Source organism: Manis pentadactyla, chromosome 16 (assembly GCF_030020395.1).
Source record: "Manis pentadactyla isolate mManPen7 chromosome 16, mManPen7.hap1, whole genome shotgun sequence".
NCBI classification, from domain to species: domain Eukaryota; kingdom Metazoa; phylum Chordata; class Mammalia; order Pholidota; family Manidae; genus Manis; species Manis pentadactyla.
The window spans coordinates 34233590-34251313 of NC_080034.1; the positions used below are offsets into that span (position 1 = coordinate 34233590).

General features: G+C 40.5%; 1 protein-coding gene across 6 annotated transcripts in view; it reads left to right on the forward strand.

Annotated features, from left to right (window-relative positions):
• Positions 1–3081: 3081 nt before the first annotated feature.
• Positions 3082–17724, forward strand: part of BTBD9 (BTB domain containing 9) — a 515751-nt gene continuing 501108 nt past the window's right edge. For 3 of the 6 annotated variants that reach the window (XM_036907136.2, XM_057493632.1, XM_057493633.1), the window contains exon 1: positions 3095–3216. The gene's annotated coding sequence lies outside the window, so the exon portion shown is untranslated. Of the gene's footprint in view, positions 3217–17724 lie in introns of all 6 variants that reach the window. The other 3 variants (XM_036907137.2, XM_036907140.2, XM_036907139.2) reach the window with 3 other exon arrangements.

Genomic DNA, 17724 nt, shown 5'->3' on the forward strand with positions numbered 1-17724 from the left:
TCACTTCACACAGAATTCTTTTATAGCATGTAGTATCTTGTGTTATACACATATAAAGCTGCAGTTCATTCAATTTATCACTTGCTTTGTTTAAAAAAAACTATTGCAATTAGTTACATATTTATATATTTACCTCCCTTCCAAAACAGTTATTGTTTCTCAAATAACTGTGTCTTATCCACAGTATCTGAACAGAAGCTGGCATGTAATATACTGACTCTTAATGTTTGGTGAAATGATCTCAGTAGGATTTGAAATGTGCTGTTATAAGTAAATGAGTCTAATACAAAGTGGAGGGAGGGATTACTTAGGGTTTTATGTGGGGGAAAAAAAACGCTGGAGTAGTTAAGTGATTTGCCCAAGATTATCTAGCTTAGTTAATGGCCAGAACCAAGAAAAGAATCTCAAAACTCCCATCAACCATTCAGAGACCAGTCCACTATACTAACCTGCATTTCAGACCCCAGTAATTTGGTGTCTTTCTCTACTACCTCACAAAAGCTGCTATTGTTGGTTAAAATCACTTTTGTGTTGCTAAATCCAGTCAAAACTTTTCAACCCTTGATATATTGGACCTACTTGTGTTCTCTGATGCTGCTGATTCCCTTGCCATCTTACAATTCTTTCCTACCTTGGCTTCAGAGGCACTATACTTAGCTAGGTATTGACCTTTCTGGCCATTGTTCCTCAGACTTCTTGGTGGGCGTTTGTTCATCTGCTACTCCTTTACAAAGTTAGTGCTTCCCAGGGCTCTATCCTTGGTCTTCTTTATTGTTTCTTTTATATTTTCTCCCTGATTAATCTCATCAATGCCTAGAATTTACATTACTAATTATAAGTTAATGTCCTCTAAATCTTTTTTTAAATTTCTCATTCATAAACTTGTGTAACTCGACTGCTATTGGATATTTCCCTTTGGATGTGAAGGTTCCCTTGGTCAAGTTGGTTGCACTGTAGTCTTAAGGGAGCCTGATACATTGCAGTCTTCTTTTCCAGATTAAGGAGGCAAGAGGCTGGTGATCACTTTACAACTTACTGTCTTAGCTTCCTGTTGCTGCTGTAACAAATCACCATAAGGTTAGGGGCTTAAAACAACACAAATTTATTATCTTACAGTTGTGGAGATCAGAAATCCTAAAATCAAGGTCTCGGCAGGGCTGTGTTCTTTCTGGGGGCTTTTGGAGAGAGCCCTATTCCTTGCCTTTTCCAGCTTCTAGAGACTACCTGCATTCCTTGGTTCCATCTTCAAAGCCAGAAATGCAGATTCTTCAAATCTCTTTCTCTCTGACCTATGCTTCCATCATCCTATCTCCTTCTCTGACTCTGAATCTCCTGCCTCCAGCCCAGACATATAATCCAAGATAATCGCCCTATCTCAAGATCCTTAACTTTATCACACCTGCAAAGTCCCTTCTGCCATGTAAAGTAACATATTCACAGGTCCTGGAGATTAGGACATGAACATCTTTGTAGGGTGGGGGGCAATGATGTTCACAGGCAATATTCCGTCTACAAGTGACAAAGTTGGTATTGGATATTACCTGTGGACTGAGAGCTTCCTAATGCCAAACTCTGGAATTGAACAGATTTTCTAACTTTGTAGCCCAGGACCAGGCACCCTTAACCCAACCAAGCCGTGCTCCTGGAGAGGCGGAGAACATCAGGACAGTTCCCTAAATGCAGCCTCCTTTAAGAGAAAAAGAGTTACACATGTACAGTTTCTCTTTTCAAATTCCCCAATCAGGAAGTCACTGTTCCAGGGAGGAGTGAGCTGGTGCGGGGTAGTAGATGCAGCTAGAGGCCAGGAGTATCATATTAATGGATGTCACTCCGTATGGAAGGAGACATCATGAGTGGATAAAAAATGTTTCCCCAACAGACATATCCCTATCTGAACTCATCATCATATCCCACAAATCCCATCATCCTTCTAGGACTGTCACTATTACCACTTTCTACTTACTTAGGTCAGAAACTTGCAGATAACCTAGACTCATCTTTCTTCTCATCTTGCTAAATGTTTCCATCATCCATTACAGCACCCACACTAGAAACCTGACCTACTCAGTGCTGTCAATTCTACCACCTCAACAGCGCTCACATTCTTCCCTTCCTCTACATTTTCACTGCCAATGCCTTGGTTAGGGTTCTTACCACTAACCTGGAGTACAGCAATGGCCTCAAAGCTGGTCTCCCTGCCTCAAGCCTTGCTCTTCCTGTCCATTTTCACTTCCATACCTTTTACTCATGAAGCTTCCTTTGCCTGGAATTATATCATTTGCCGTTAGTCTCTCCAAACCCCCACACCCCCCAGTCTCCATTTGCCTAAGTATCAAGCAGAACTGGCTAACATCCCCAGGATCAGACTTGCACCTAGATTACTCTGACTCCAAAGTGCATGCTCTTAACTGCTCTGCTCCACTGCCGACCTTTATAAAGAAGATATTTTCAAGACTAATGGGCTTTATATTTTTAAAGCGCCTTTGCATACATTCTTTCCTTTGAGCCTCAAAACTGTCCAATGCAGGAGGGGTAGGTATTTTTACCTCCATTTATAAATTGAGGAAACTGAAAGTTGGGGGAATTCAAGGATCGGTCCATCACACCCCGCTTTTAAGTTAACGAGTGTCACTCAGCAGGCTTCCCACATTAACCGCGGACTCAGCCCCTTCCGTCTCAATCCTTGGAGAACGTTCCTGCACTTCGCAGAAGTAGCCGATGGGATCCGCGCCGGCCTGGACCAGGCCACAGCTCGCTCCACCACAGGCACACTGGAACCTCCCGGCGGCGATCACGGTGGGGACCTTCCCATCGCAGTGACGCGATCGGTGACGCCATACAGTGACGTATGGTGACGTACTTACCTGAGGCCGGGTGCCTGCAGGGCAGCCACACCCTGGGGCCCCCTGCTCATGAGGGCAGTGGGTCGGGTGGGTGGTGGAAAGTCGCAAAACCAGCCTGAGCCGACGTCGGCGCTCTAAACCCTCGGACCCAGCGGGCCGGCGCCCGAACAGTTGCTAAGTGACGCCAGCGCGCATAAGCGCATGCGCCGTCACGGCGGTGTGCGTGGGAGCGGGCGCGCGCCGCGACGGCGGCGGCGGCGGCGAGGACGGCGGCGACGGCAGCGGCCGAGGGGGCGGTGGCTACGAGAGGGGTGCGAAGCCGGCGGAAGAGACGTCTGTGCCCCTGGCGAGGTCGCAGAGGAACCTCGTTGGGGTGAGTCGCCAGGGCCTCGCTGAGGAGGTGGGGCCTGGCCGCACCTGCCGCGTGGGCCCGGGGCGCGGAGACGCGCGCCCCCACCGTATCCGCGCGCCGCTCCACTCCCCTCCGCTGCTTTTTCCGGGGGCGGGGAGGGAGCGGGGATGGAGCGGGGACGGGGGCTGAAGAGGGTCAGTTCCTGGGCGCGGGCGCTCTGGGAAGCGGCAAGGGGCCGGTGCGGACTCTAGCCCTCCGAGGTGTAGTGGGAAGTAGGTGTCGGGGACTTCAGGGGGCTCCGCCAGGCTTCCAAACAGAGGAGTCGGATTCAGGAGAAGCCCGAGTTCCCAGAGCAGTTTGGCAGCCTGCTTGAGGGTGCCCGAGACCAAGAGGAGGCGGAACCGGGGACGCCGGGGTTGGGGTTCGCAAAGTGGCACTGCTGGGGCCTTCATCGCCGCTGCCCTGGCCAGGCTGCGAGGAGGAGCCGGTTGTTATGGAGAGAGTTGTGAATCAGTGCCTGCGTGCGGCGTCAGACACACCCACAACCTAGGGAAGGCGACTGTCAGCGAGGACGGGGCAGCCGAACTGTTGCCGAGAGTTTCCGATTTCACATGTATGTGCACGTGCTTAGTGCACGCACAGAACTTTGTCGCAGGCATTTTATCACATTGTTACTACAGATTTTAAGGCCAAGGAATGGATATCTATGCTCAGTTCTTACTTACACATCGACTCAAATCAGCTGTTTACTTCCCGGAACCATATCGCGTTTGTTATTAGGACCGAGGAAGTATGGAGGCACTTTTTTTTTCCTTGAAAGTCATACACGCTTGATATTTTCTAAGGAGAAACTTCAGATTCTCTTCTAAGTGGGCCAGAAAATGCTGATGGTCAGACAAGCCTTAGCGTAACGGTGCAATAAATCATTAGCCCAGCGCTGTCATTGCTCTGCCTGGACTCCAATGCGGTAGATACGTGGTGGTCGTAGCGACCGTGCTTAGGAGAAAAGAGTATGGAGGTAGCGAAGAAGTCAGTCTTTTCTGGCTGTTGATTAAGGCAATGCTTAGAACCGGTAGAATCATAGACTATACTGTAATTTAGTGATGATTTGTGCAAGAAAATTGAAGAAAGTACTTACAGGTTCTCATTCAGCTCTAAAATTCTGTAATTCAGTTTTAAATGAGGATCTTTAAAATTTGTTGCCTGAGGTTCTCACATATTTGACTCAGTAATAACCTTGCTCCTTAACAGAGTACGTGAAATTCAATGTCTCTTGCTCTCTGGACTATAATGGCTTTTAGGACAGGAATAGCACCGTGTCTCCAGCACCTATAAAAGTGCTTGTCACAGCGTAGGCACGCGATAGGTATTTGTTATATATCACACTGAGATACGTGTGCATCAGTGTATAGCAAGCATTTAGTTAAGTCCTTCAAGTAGCTGATACATGTGCCGCCTTTGCCCAGTATTATGCTACATGTGGGAGGAGTATCATAGGATTACAAATGACATAGAAGACCTGGCTTTTTTCCTTTAAGAGCAAACGGTCTACTAGGAGAATAAAACATATGTATATAAAATAATTATGAAATGAAAGGAAATGGTATGTTAAGTACTATGTGAGATGCTATACTTTAAGTACAGTAGCAATTTAGAAAAGACTTGTGATGGGCTGAATTAATGAACTCTTTGGAAGAGGTAAAATTTGATCTGGTTTTTAAAAGAAGTATAAAATTTGAATCAAGAGATAAGAAATGTTGAGAAAATAGTGTGAATTTGGTCACTGGGGATATATTGAGGAGCTTACATGTTGGGTGAGTGGAGCAGAGGGTCTCTGATAGGGGAAATATTGGAGAGAGATGAGGTTAAGTAGGTTGGGAAGGGTAAGTGTCAAGACTAAGGCAGGCTTATCAGCATCCCACTGAAAACAAGATAGAGACTGCTTGCTGTATGGGATGGGAGTTGTGTTACTCAAAGTAGAATCTTAGGGCAATAATAAGTATTATTCTTACTTAAAATTAAAGGATATTTTAGTTAAAACAGGATTAGGTTGTTGCATACTTCTGATTTCAATTAATAATTTGAATAAATGCCTCAATAATATACTTGTGTCTTAATGTATTTAGTCAGCAGTGCATGTCTCCTTTTCTAAAATCCATCTGATGTGCTTGGGCCATTCCACTGGAAATTTACTGAAATGATGTACTGAAGCAATTATCCAGCTACTCTCAGTGACACAGTTTTGCTTGGGATTATCTTTTATAGGGCCCAGGAGCTTTGTTGTTACTGCTGCTCCTGTAGGAAATAAAAATAATATTAGCTGGGAAAGGAGTCTGTTTGGAGAAGGATACTCAAAAATATTGACAAAAAAATTTGAGAATATTAAAGATGCTGCTGCTGACTGTTGGAACCTTTGGTCTTTGTAATATCTTTTGTTGTTATGTGGAAATTCTTTTGAGTGTGTGTAATCCTGAAGTTGAATTGCTAACCTAAGATGTGTAAAGTTGCACCACCAAATATTGCATTATTTAACAACTCAGCAAATACTTATTGGGGTGCTGGCTATGGTTAGGCATGGTGTTGGGTGCTGGGAAGACAAGGAATAAGACATGGTATAACTCGAGATACTAAGAGTTAATCAGAGGAAACCAACTACTAACCATGATATATTGTGATATGAGTTCATCACTTTTGGAGTGAATGAAATGCTGAGGGAACAGATCACTTTGGCTGGGGAAAAAATTGATAGAGCCAGGGAAAGCTTAAAAAAGAAGAGGAGAGAACTTTGCCCTAAAAGTAAAGTAGAATTTTGCCGCATGTAAAAGGGAAAAACATTCCAGGCAGAGGAGAGAGCAGAAGCAAAGTTCACCAAAGATTAACATTACATGAGTTTTGGAAAACCTTACATTGTTTCTTACAGGTTTCTTGTATGGCAGAAATGATGAATTAGGAAAGGTATGGTTAGAGCCAAATTATGAGGGGGTCTTCCATTCCATTCTGAAAAGCCTATATACTCACATTCCACCCCCACCCTCATGTTGGTGATGGGACCCTTGGAAGGTAGAATAATCATATTAGGAAGTTTACTGGCATTTGATATTCAGAATTGCATAGAATGGAGAGGCAAGGAGACCAGTTGTGATACAGGTGAGAGATGCTGGGAACCTGAAAAGAGACAGTAAACATTGATGGATTGTAGAAATATTTTAGCTTTTAAAATCTCTAAATGTTATGACCATCTAGAGGTGAGAAAGGGTGAGAAGTCAAAGATGACACATCTAGCTTGATTATGATGACATTAGGAAACAGTAGGAGACAGGTCCACAGTGGAGAGAGGAAATGATGGCATGCTAATTTTAAGGTCCCTGTGTGGAGTTTATAGAGATCCACTAGGTAATTGGAAATTCTATTATATTCCAGAGTTTGAGGCATTTTAGGAGTAATTGTATTGTAGTGACAGCCTTCAAGGCTATAGAAACACCATTGTAGGAGTTAGTATGATAGTTAACTCTGTGGACTTTGGAGTAAGAAAACCTGAGGTCATATTTATGTTATGCCACTTAGGGGTCAAGTTGGCTGACCTTGGGCAAGTTGTTTAATATCTCTAAGCTTAAATTTCTCCTGAAAAGTTAAGAATACTTTAGAGAATTGTTGCAGAGATTAAATAAGGTAGTTTTTGCACAATGATTAGCACAATGCCTAGCTTACAAATACTAATAACTGGCAGCTGTTGCTATTAGTAGTAGTAATACTTACAGTTATAGAGGTAGTAGAAGGTATAACTACACAGAAAGGTGGACAGTGAAAACTGAAAAGGACAGGGAGTGCAACTTGTGGAAATCATCACTTAGATCAAACTTAGTTTGGTTCTTTTCTTGGGGATGCGTCAGAAATACTTGGAGGCCTTGGTAAGACACAGATTTCTGGGCCTGCCCCCATAGTTTGTGGTTCAGTAGGTCTGAGGGGAGTTGAGAACCTGCATGTTGAACAAGCTCTCAGGCGATCCTAATGCTGACATTCCCAAGAGCACTCTTTGGAACTACTGTTTAGAGAGTAGATGAAATACAGAAACCAGCAAGGACACTAACAAGATTGAGGTTGATGGAGAACCAGGGGAGAGTTTAGAGAGGGATAGAGAAGTAACAGCCTACAGACTCTTTAGATCTACGGTTCTGCTTTCCAAGTCCATAGACCTCATCTCATTCTTACTTCTGTCTTCTCCAGTGTCCCGACCCGCGGGACTATCAACGGGGGTCGACGACCTGGAGGAGAGAATGAAGGGGCAAGGGACACAAAGAACGGACAGCAAGACAGGATATCTGATCAAGCTGACACAGTTTATTGTTTGCAGGCTCAATTTATACAGGTAGCGAGGAAGGGGTGGGTCAGGTGGTGATTGGGCCTTAGGTGGCGCCGGCGGGAAGGTGCAGAGGGGTGATTGAGCCTTGGCTGGCGCCGGCGGGAGCAGAGAACCCGGAAGAGAAGCAGGGAGTTCGCCATCTTGGAGGGAGGTTTTAAGGGTGGGGCTTTCGTAACCAAGCCTGCCTAAAGGCCCACAGGTTTGCTCCCAACACTCCAGAATTTGGCATAATGCTTAGCACATAGCACTATTTGAATAAACATCTGAAGCTTCTTAATACTGTCCTGTGAGTGATCACATGTACTTCACATGCAGATTTTAGTCATCCTCATATTTCTGTTGAGTCACAGAGAAGGTACTGTTTCTAATTTTACATGCACACACACAATAACTACATAGAGAAATGATAATTGCTTTGGGCATATAACAGTGGTTTTAGTTAGGGGGTATGATACTGTGTGAATGAGTGTGCACAAATGTTGTCGGGGGAAGATAAGATGCCTGAATTTTATATCTTAAGAATATGTTGATATGAGCAGATTCAAGGACTTCAGGTTAAATTTATTCAGCCTTATGTACAGAAGGAGCCATGAAAAAATAGAGAAATAAATAAAAATTTTTAAATGATCAGAGAATATAATTTGGTAGAGGAGAAAAAATGTATTGATAGAACTACATAGAATGTGATAAGTGGTATATAAATATTGATCACAGACTAGCCTCTGCAATGCTTGTTGAGTGTCTCAGTGTTCAGTTTTGATTTCAACTCGTAAGCTATTATAATGTTCTAGAAATTATAATATGCATAAATCCATATTAATCCCTTGGGCTACCTTTTACATCTTTATATGATACAAAAATTATTCTGGCAGTCTGTGTCCTTGTTGTCTTGGTTTGGGAAATATGTTACCTATAAGCAAAAGGTCATTAATAGCTAGCTACTGTTTATCAAGTCAATACATTATGCTAAGCCTTTTCTATATGTCATTTAATCCTTATAATGACAACCTTGTAAACTGGATATTATCCCCACTTACTAAACAGGCAACTGAGAATCAGAATGGAAAGAACAAGTTTGCCTGCCATTTGTGGCCAGTGAGGTGGGACAGCATTTCAGCCCCAGGCTTGGACTCCAGAGCCAGTGCTCTTCATGAAACTCCTGGCACCAACCTGGGACCCTAGCATGCCAATGTGAGACATCCAGTCTTCTTTCTGATGATTTGGGAAAAGTTATTGGAGGAAGTTAGAATTTTAATAACTACCGGAGTGATTGAAGACAATTTGATAATATTGTTAGGATTGGAGGGGGAAAGGAGGTAGACATCTAAAGGCCCCAGTGCTGATTCTTCATGAAGTCATGCTGTATTTGACCCAGAAGTTTTTAGTTTACTGACAAGAGATTTTACATAAACATTCAGATTTTCCACCTCTTTATGTGTAAGTGAAAAATGTACCAGAGGAGGAACTTTTCCAAGCTAATGACATTTAAAGTAAATTCAAGACTACTTTTGTATCACTTAGTGAAAAATACCTTGCTTCTCATGACAATGTGTACTTGTGATTTCCCAGCCATACTTCTCTTTATACATGTATTCCTCCCACCTACCCAAGTGTTTATTTTTTAATCTATGTACAAATTAAATACTTGTTTGTGTATTCTGTTTATCATCTAATGTTCTCATCTGATTTGGTTTATCCTTTTTGGGTCCTATTGTATACATTCCTGAAATATTGACTGTAATTATCTTTATAAAGCATACTCAATTTCAGCTAATTTCACAGTTAATATTTCTATGAAGTTATAAACAAATGGATAAATATTAAACCAGAATTAGTTATCTATTGCTCTGTAAGAACTTAGCCCAAAATTTAGCAGCTTAAAACAACAAATACTTCTTCACAGAAGTAGGTCTGGAATTCAGTTGCAGCTTAGCTGGATGGCTCTGTCTCTGAGTCTCTGATGAGCTGCTGTCAAGCTATGACCAGGGCTGCAGCAGTCATCTGAAGGCTTGATTGGGGCTGGAGGATCTGCTTCAAAAATGACTGTCTCACCAGGCTGTTGGCAGAAGGCCCTAGGTCTTTAATTGGGGTATTTGAGTGTCCTCACAACATGTAAGGTGGCTTCACGCTGAGTGAGTGATGGAAGAATGAGCAAGGAGGAAACCACATGCCTTAATGTACTATATCTTGAATGTGCACACTGCCACTTTGCTATATTCTATTTGTTATAAAGGAGTCACGAAGTTCAGCCCACACTCAAGGGAAAGCAATTAGGCTTTTTTGGGGGGTGGGTCAGAGAATTTGTAGACATACATTAAAAGTCATAAAACTTTTGTCATATGAAGCCATTTCCTCAGCTGAAATTGTTTGTCTCTGTTGTAGCACACAGTATAATTTTTCTGATGGGTGTATTGACAGTATTTTCTGGAAGCACTCTGAAGAAAAGGTAGTGGTTTTTAAAATTTAAAGCAAGTTTTCATAAATTACAGATTTGTTGATGATTTAAGTTTTGTATCTATTTCTTTAGCTTCAGTTTCAAAACAGCAAGAATACACTCTTTTTTAGTCTATATTATGTATTTATTCTTGTATAATTTCAGGTGTACTCATCTTAAATAGAACCAAACATTGCTAGGTAAATTAATTTACCTTCCAAACTTTTAGATGAAAAGTACTTGCTTAACCAATGAAGGCATGCATTTCCGCTTTCATATAGCACAATGTCTTTGGGTTACATAGCTCAGGTAAGTTTGCTCACTTACATTAAGTCCTATGGGTGCTTTAGAAACCTTGTTGAGTAAGGTCCTAAAGTAGAACCATTTTATTCCAAATCTCAGTCTCTAGAAGGTGTATATAGAATACAATTGATTTTGTCAGGGAAACTTTCCAGAACATATTACAGTTAGGTTTCTATTTCGGCACTTTATTTCTTTAGTATTACCAAATCTTGACTTCACCACCCCTATCCCCAACAAGTATTGGTTACCTGCTAACTTTTTTCTTCTAACTTTTTATATTAACCTAATTAGAGACAGACAGAAAAGAATTCTCACATAGCCTTCACAACATTCCCCCAAATGTTAACATTTTACAACATTTGTTTTATCCTTTTCTCTCTCTTTCCGTATGTGTATATATATATTTCCTAATTATTCAAGAGTAAGTTGCAGACAGATGCCCTTTTACCTCAGTTCTTCAGTATTTCCTTAAAAAAAAATTCTCTTTATAACCATCAAATCATCAAAATCAGGAAATTAATATTAACACAATACTGTTATCTCATCTCCAGGCCTTGTCCCAGTTGGCTTACCCGTGAATAGGGACCACAAAAACTCAGCACGCAGAAACAAGCACACAGCCGCCCCTGCAGTGCCTTCAGTTGTTTTCCTCTGCTCTCCTTTAATCTGAACAGTTCCTCAACCTTGTGTTTGTGACATTGACATTTGAGTACAGGCCAGTGTTTTGCTTTGTGTTTAAATAGAATGTCTCTCATTTGCGGTTTTAGTGTTTCCTTATGGTCAGGTCGACCAGAGTGCAGTTTGGGCAGGAATGCCAGAGATGCTGTGTTTTTCTCAGTGTTCATTTCAGGAGGCCAGTCATGTTAGCTTGCCCCATTACTAATGGTGTTAACTTTGATCGTTTAGTCAAGAGGGATTCTGCCTGGTTTCTCCACTGTAAAGTTACTATTTTTCCTTTGTAAGTAGTAAGTGTCTTCTAGGGAAATACTTCGAGATTATATAAATATCCTGTTACTCCTTAAATTTTCACCAACTAGTTTTGGCATCCATTTGATGGTTCATTCCTGAATCAGTTTTGCTGAATGAGTATTTCCTAAGTTCATCATTCCTTCTACATTTTTTAGCGATTTTCCTCCATTAATTAATTAATATTATTATGAACTCACAGATTCTTATGTTATTCAATGGATTATAATTCTCTCCTATCATTATTTATTTCTTTTACTCAGATTGCCCCATAGTCAACCAATTGGAACCCTGTCAGGCTAGCTTCTGTCTTTTTAATAAGTCCCCATCATTCTTTGAGTACTTCCTTATTTTCTGGTACAAGGTAGTCCAGGTTCATCTTGTATTTTTCCTGCCCCTGCCCTGTATCAGCTCCAGGGAACCTTTAGTGGAAAATTGTGTCTAGAAATTGAAATCTCAGTGGTTGGTGTGCTCACAGCTGTCAGGAATGTCATTACTTCTCTGCTCTCTGTAAACTGAGCTGTGTGGGTTGTGTGTGTACCCCACACACATCTGTATCTATTTTTGTGTATCTCTGTCTGTATCAAGCCCCTGAGTTCACACCAGTCCCACACCACAGAGTTTATTCTGTCCATTTCCCTTTTCTTATTTGCAGCTTCCTTCTCCAACCATGAAAACTTGGTTCCCTTATTGTATGTTTATTTGTATACTCAGAAAGTAGGTTCAAAACTACTAATCTATGCCTCTGATTAAATGAAACCCACTAACTAGAATTCAATATTTGCTTAGCATATCTTGTAAAAATTAGCCTGAAGCCATATAGTACAAATACTTTTCAAAAGTATTTGGATTATGGTACTCCTTCAGGGTGGTTACATTATTCATTTGAAATACAGTTTGTTTCATTTGATTCTCTGTATTTCATGTTATCCTCTTGCCTCCAAGACATCTTTATTTTATTTACTGCTCGTTTTTTAGTGTGTGAAACATTAACATGGTTGCAAAAGTCAAAATGCCTTCTCAGAAGGTTCACCCCGTATTCCTTCTGTCCTTTTCACCCTCTTCCCACCTACCCACCTGTAGATAATCTACTCATTGCCTCAGCTGTATAATTCCTATGCATCTTTTTGCACAAATAACCAGATATATCTGTATTTTCTTCTTTCCTCTTTCTTACCCAAAAGGTGCTATAGATACTCTTTGCATTTTACTTTTTACACTTAATAATGTTCTGTAACCACTCCATATCAGTTCATAGAGATTTTTCTTGTTCTTATTTACAGCTGCATAAAATTCCATTTTGAGGAGGTCAACTCCTTACTTTTATGGGGTTTCTTAGGTTTTCATGGTACATTTAGAGTACTTTCCACTTGTTGCCTCATTCCATTCCTGCTTCTGTCTACATTTCCTGTTTAGTTTAGGTTAGGTGCCTTTCTTAAGCTTTCTTACTCAAACTCTCCAAGCCTCTGATTAATTTCTTACCAGATGAAACTTGCTTTTCCTCCCTCTGCATTCCTTATCCTGATGAATGGTACATTATTCATCTAAGCCAAAACCTGAGTGTCCTGAACTCCTCCCTTGCTTATGTTCAATCTGAATCCCTCATATTCATTTTCTCCTCTCCATTCCTACTGTTTTTATCTTCATTGAAATCCTTACAGAGCAGTAATTCTAGGTTAGCAATAGTCACCTGATAACTTGATCAAAGTAGAAATTCTGGGGCCTCGCACAAGACCTCCTGAATCAGAAACTGCGTTTTACTGTGCCTTCCAGGTATCTAAAGTTTGAGAACCATGGACACAGAATTTGTAAAATTATAGAAGTAACTTTAAAGAAATTAATAGATAGAAAAATGGAAAAACAAATGAACAAGCTGTGAAAAAGCAGGAACAATTTAACCAAGATGATAGAAATACAAGGTGCTTCAGAAAAGCAGGAAAACTGGTTTGTTTCCCTCCTAGTCTTTCTTTTTTGTCCTGTAAGTCATAACATAGTGTTTGGCCTATGATCTTAGACAAACACTGATGCTTCCTTCTTCCTGGGTTCTAGCATGCATAGAGAATGTCTATATATTTTTATATTTTATTTTCAAAATTAAAAAAGATGTATTATTTATTATATGTCACCATAACTCAGACTGAGATATCAAACTTTCTCACTAAATTATTTTCCCCCTTCACCTATTTTACAATGGAACAAAAATGTCCAGCTTAATGAATTATTTTAAAGTAACATCCAATATATCTCCACTCAGGTTAAGAAACAAAACACTGCTGGTACCCAGAGCCCCTCAGGGCCCCTTCCCAAAGACAGTCTTTTCCACTGTCCTGTTTATAGTATTACTTCCTTGATTTTTTTTTCTTTTGGTATCGTTAATGTACAATTACATGAGCAACATTATGGTTACTAGACTCCCCCCATTATCAAGTCCCCACCACATACCCCATTATAGTCACTGTCCATCAGCATAGTAAGATGCTATAGAATCACTACTTGTCTTCTCTGTGTTGTACTGCCTTCCCCGTGCACCCCCCTCCCACACCATGTGTGCTAATCATAATGCCCCTTTTCCCCCTTATCCCTTCCTCCCCACCCATCCTCCCCAGTCCCTCTCCCTTTGGTAACTGTTAGTCCATTTTTGGGTTCTGTGAGTTTGCTGTTTTGTTCCTTCAGTTCTTTCTTTATTCTTATTCTGCACAGATGAGTGAAATCATTTGATACTTGTCTTTCTCTGCCTGGCTTATTTCACTGAGCATACTACCCTCTAGCTCCATCTATGTTGTTGCGAATGGTAGGATTTGTTTTCTTCTTATGGCTGAATAATATTCCATTGTGTATATGTATCACATCTTCTTTATCCATTCATCTACTGATAAGTACTTAGGTTGCTTCCATTTCTTAGCTATTGTAAATAGTGCTGCGATAAACATAGGGGTGCATATGTCTTTTTCAAACTGAGCTGCTGCATTCTTCGGGTAAATTCCTAGGAGTGGAATTCCTCGGTTAAATGGTAGTTCTGTTTTGAGTTTTTTGAGGAACCTCCATACTGTTTTCCACAATGGATGAACTAATTTACATTCCCACCAGCAGTGTGGGAGGGTTCCCCTTTCTCCACATCCTTGCCAACATTTGTTGTTGTTTATCTTTTGTATGTTGGCCATCCTTACTGGCATGATGTGATATCTCATTCTGGTTTTAATTTGCATTTCTCTGATGATTAGCAATGTGGAGCATCTTTTCATGTGTCTGTTGGCCATCTGAATTTGTTCTTTGGATAAGTGTCTGTTCAGATCCTCTGCCCATTTCTTTTTTTTTTTTGATTTTGAAATAATGTAATTGGTAAAGATGCTTAAATAGCAACATAGGAAAATTTTAATTGGAGATATTCCTAAAGCATGTATAAATACAAAAATCATATTAATAGTCAACATTTATCCTACCAAAGGGCAGGCTTCTTTTTTTTTTTTTTTTTGTAGATAATTATTTTTTATTGAATGGTAGTTGACACACAGTATTACATTACATTAGTTTCAGGTGTACAACATAGTGATTCAACATTTATATACATGATAATTCTAGGTACCAGCTATCACCATACCAAGTTGTTACAATATTTTGACTATATTCCTTATGCTATACATTACATCCCGGTTACTTATTTATTTTACAATTGGAAGTGTGTACATTTTTTTTTTTTTGTGAGGGCATCTCTCATATTTATTGATCAAATGGTTGTTAACAACAATAAAATTCTGTGTAGGGGAGTCAATGCTCAATGCACAATCATTAATCCACCCCAAGCCTAATTTTCGTCAGTCTCCAATCTTCTGAGGCATAACAAACAAGTTCTTACATGGAGAACAAATTCTTACATAGTGAATAAGTTACATGGTGAACAGTACAAGGGCAGTCATCACAGAAACTTTTGGTTTTGCTCATGCATTATGAACTATAAACAGTTCAAATATGAATACTCATTTGATTTTTATACTTGATTTATATGTGGATACCACATTTCTCTCTTTATTATTATTATTTTTAATAAAATGCTGAAGTGGTAGGTAGATACAGGATAAAGGTAGAAAACATAGTTTAGTGTTGTAAGAGAGCAAATGTAGATGATCAGGTGTGTGCCTGTTGACTATGTGTTAATCCAAGCTAGATAAGGGCAATAAAACATCCACGTTTGCAGAAGATTTCTTGAGGCCCAATTTCTCACCTGATGACCCCCCTGCGACAGTGCCTGTCTTAGGTTGTTCCTCCCTTGAGGAATCTTACCCGTCTCTGGCTAACCAGTCATCTTCCGGGGCCATGCAGGGAAATGTAAAGTTGGTAAGTGAGAGAGAAGCCTTATTGTTTGAAAAGGTTAGCTTTTGACTTCTTTGCATATTTATGCCCTGTGGCTTCTATGCCCAGCATTTGTCTTGAGGTATCTTTACCCCTTGGAAGAATTATGATACTCGGTAAATTTGATATGAGGCATGAATTCTATTTAAGGGTTGTAATTAGGAAGGAAGAAGAAAAGTTATAGAAGTAGCAGGCGGCAGAAAACATGGGAAGATTGATTATTTCTTTGACATATCTTCTTGTAGAGTAACTTCAGCATGTATAGGTTTTAAGCTACTACTTAAATTGCGCACACACATTAACATAATAGGAGTATAGTTACATAACCAAAGCATACCTGTAATTACCAGCCATCTCCAGTGAAACCAAGAAAACCAGTTAGGCACCTTAGGCATTTGTGAAAACTTATCTATGATATGGTGGATATTGTCCAACTGAACTTGAACAGTCTGAGAGAAATCAGACAAATTAAAACAACCCATTCCTGGGGAATGTTCACATCCCTTATGTGTTTTTAACAGTAAATAGTCTGTAGTTGTAAGGTTTTGGAGCGCTACAATTTGCACTTCTCCTAATTCTTGATTGAGTTCCAACAGTATAGATCCAGTCAAATATGTTGTTTTACTGTATGCAGAGGCCAGCTTAGATATCTCCTTCCTCATTCCCATGGCAAGTCCAGGAACTGGAGGGATGAGTGCATCTACAGCTGTAGCAGTGCGTGGATCTTTGTTGGGGTTTTTTGCTGATCATCTTCTGGCATGAGTCTTCCAGAGAGTGCTGATGTTGGAAGTTCTTTTTCATATTGTATCTTAGTTCATTTTCGGGGTAGGCCAATTAGGCTTTGATCCTCTGTATAAACACAAACAGACCCTTTGCCTACACTTTTATATGCCCTTTATACCCTTGTGTAGAACACATTGGAGGTTACCACACAAGAACTGCCCTTTTTTTTTTTTTGGTATCACTAATCTACACTTACATGACGAATATTATGTTTACTAGGCTCTCCTCTATACCAGGTCCCCCCATAAACCCCTTTACAGTCACTGTCCATCAGAATAGCAAAATGTTGTAGAATCCCTACTTGCCTTCTCTGTGTTGTACAGCCCTCTCTTTTCTCCTACCCCCCATGCATGCTAATCTTAATACCCCCCTACATCTCCCCCCCTTATCTCTCCCTACCCACCCATCCTCCCCAGTCCCTTTCCCTTTGGTACCTGTTAGTCCATTCTTAAGTTCTGTGATTCTGCTGCTGTTTTGTTCCTTCAGTTTTCCTTTGTTCTTATATTCCACAGATAAGTGAAATCATTTGGTATTTCTCTTTCTCCGCTTGGCTTGTTTCACTGAGCATAATACCCTCCAGCTCCATCCATGTTGCTGCAAATGGTAGGATTTGCCCTTTTCTTATGGCTGAGTAGTATTCCATTGTGTATATGTACCACATCTTCTTTATCCATTCATCTATCGATGGGCATTTAGGTTGCTTCCAATTCTTGGCTATTGTAAATAGTGCTGCGATAAAAATAGGGGTGCACTGATCTTTCTCATACTTGATTGCTGCATTCTTAGGGTAAATTCCTAGGAGTGCAATTCCTGGGTCAAATGGTAGGTCTGTTTTGAGCATTTTGATGTACCTCCATACTGCTTTCCACAATGGTTGAACTAAATTACATTCCCACCAGCAGTGTAGGAGGGTTCCCCTTTCTCCACAGCCTCGCCAACATTTGTTGTTGTTTGTCTTTTGGATGGCAGCCATCCTTACTGGTGTGAGGTGATACCTCATTGTAGTTTTAATTTGCATTTCTCTGATAATTAGCGATGTGGAGCATCTTTTCATGTGTCTGTTGGCCATCTGTATTTCTTTTTTGGAGAACTGTCTGTTCAGTTCCTCTGCCCATTTTTTAATTGGGTTATTTGTTTTTTGTTTGTTGAGGCGTGTGAGCTCTTTATGTATTCTGGTTGTCAAGCCTTTATTGGATGTGTCATTTTCAAATATATTCTCCCATAGTGTAGGGTTCCTTTTTGTTCTATTGATGGTGTCCTTTGCTGTACAGCAGCTTTTCAGCTTAATATAGTCCCACTTGTTCATTTTTGCTGTTGTTTTCCTTGCCCGGGGAGA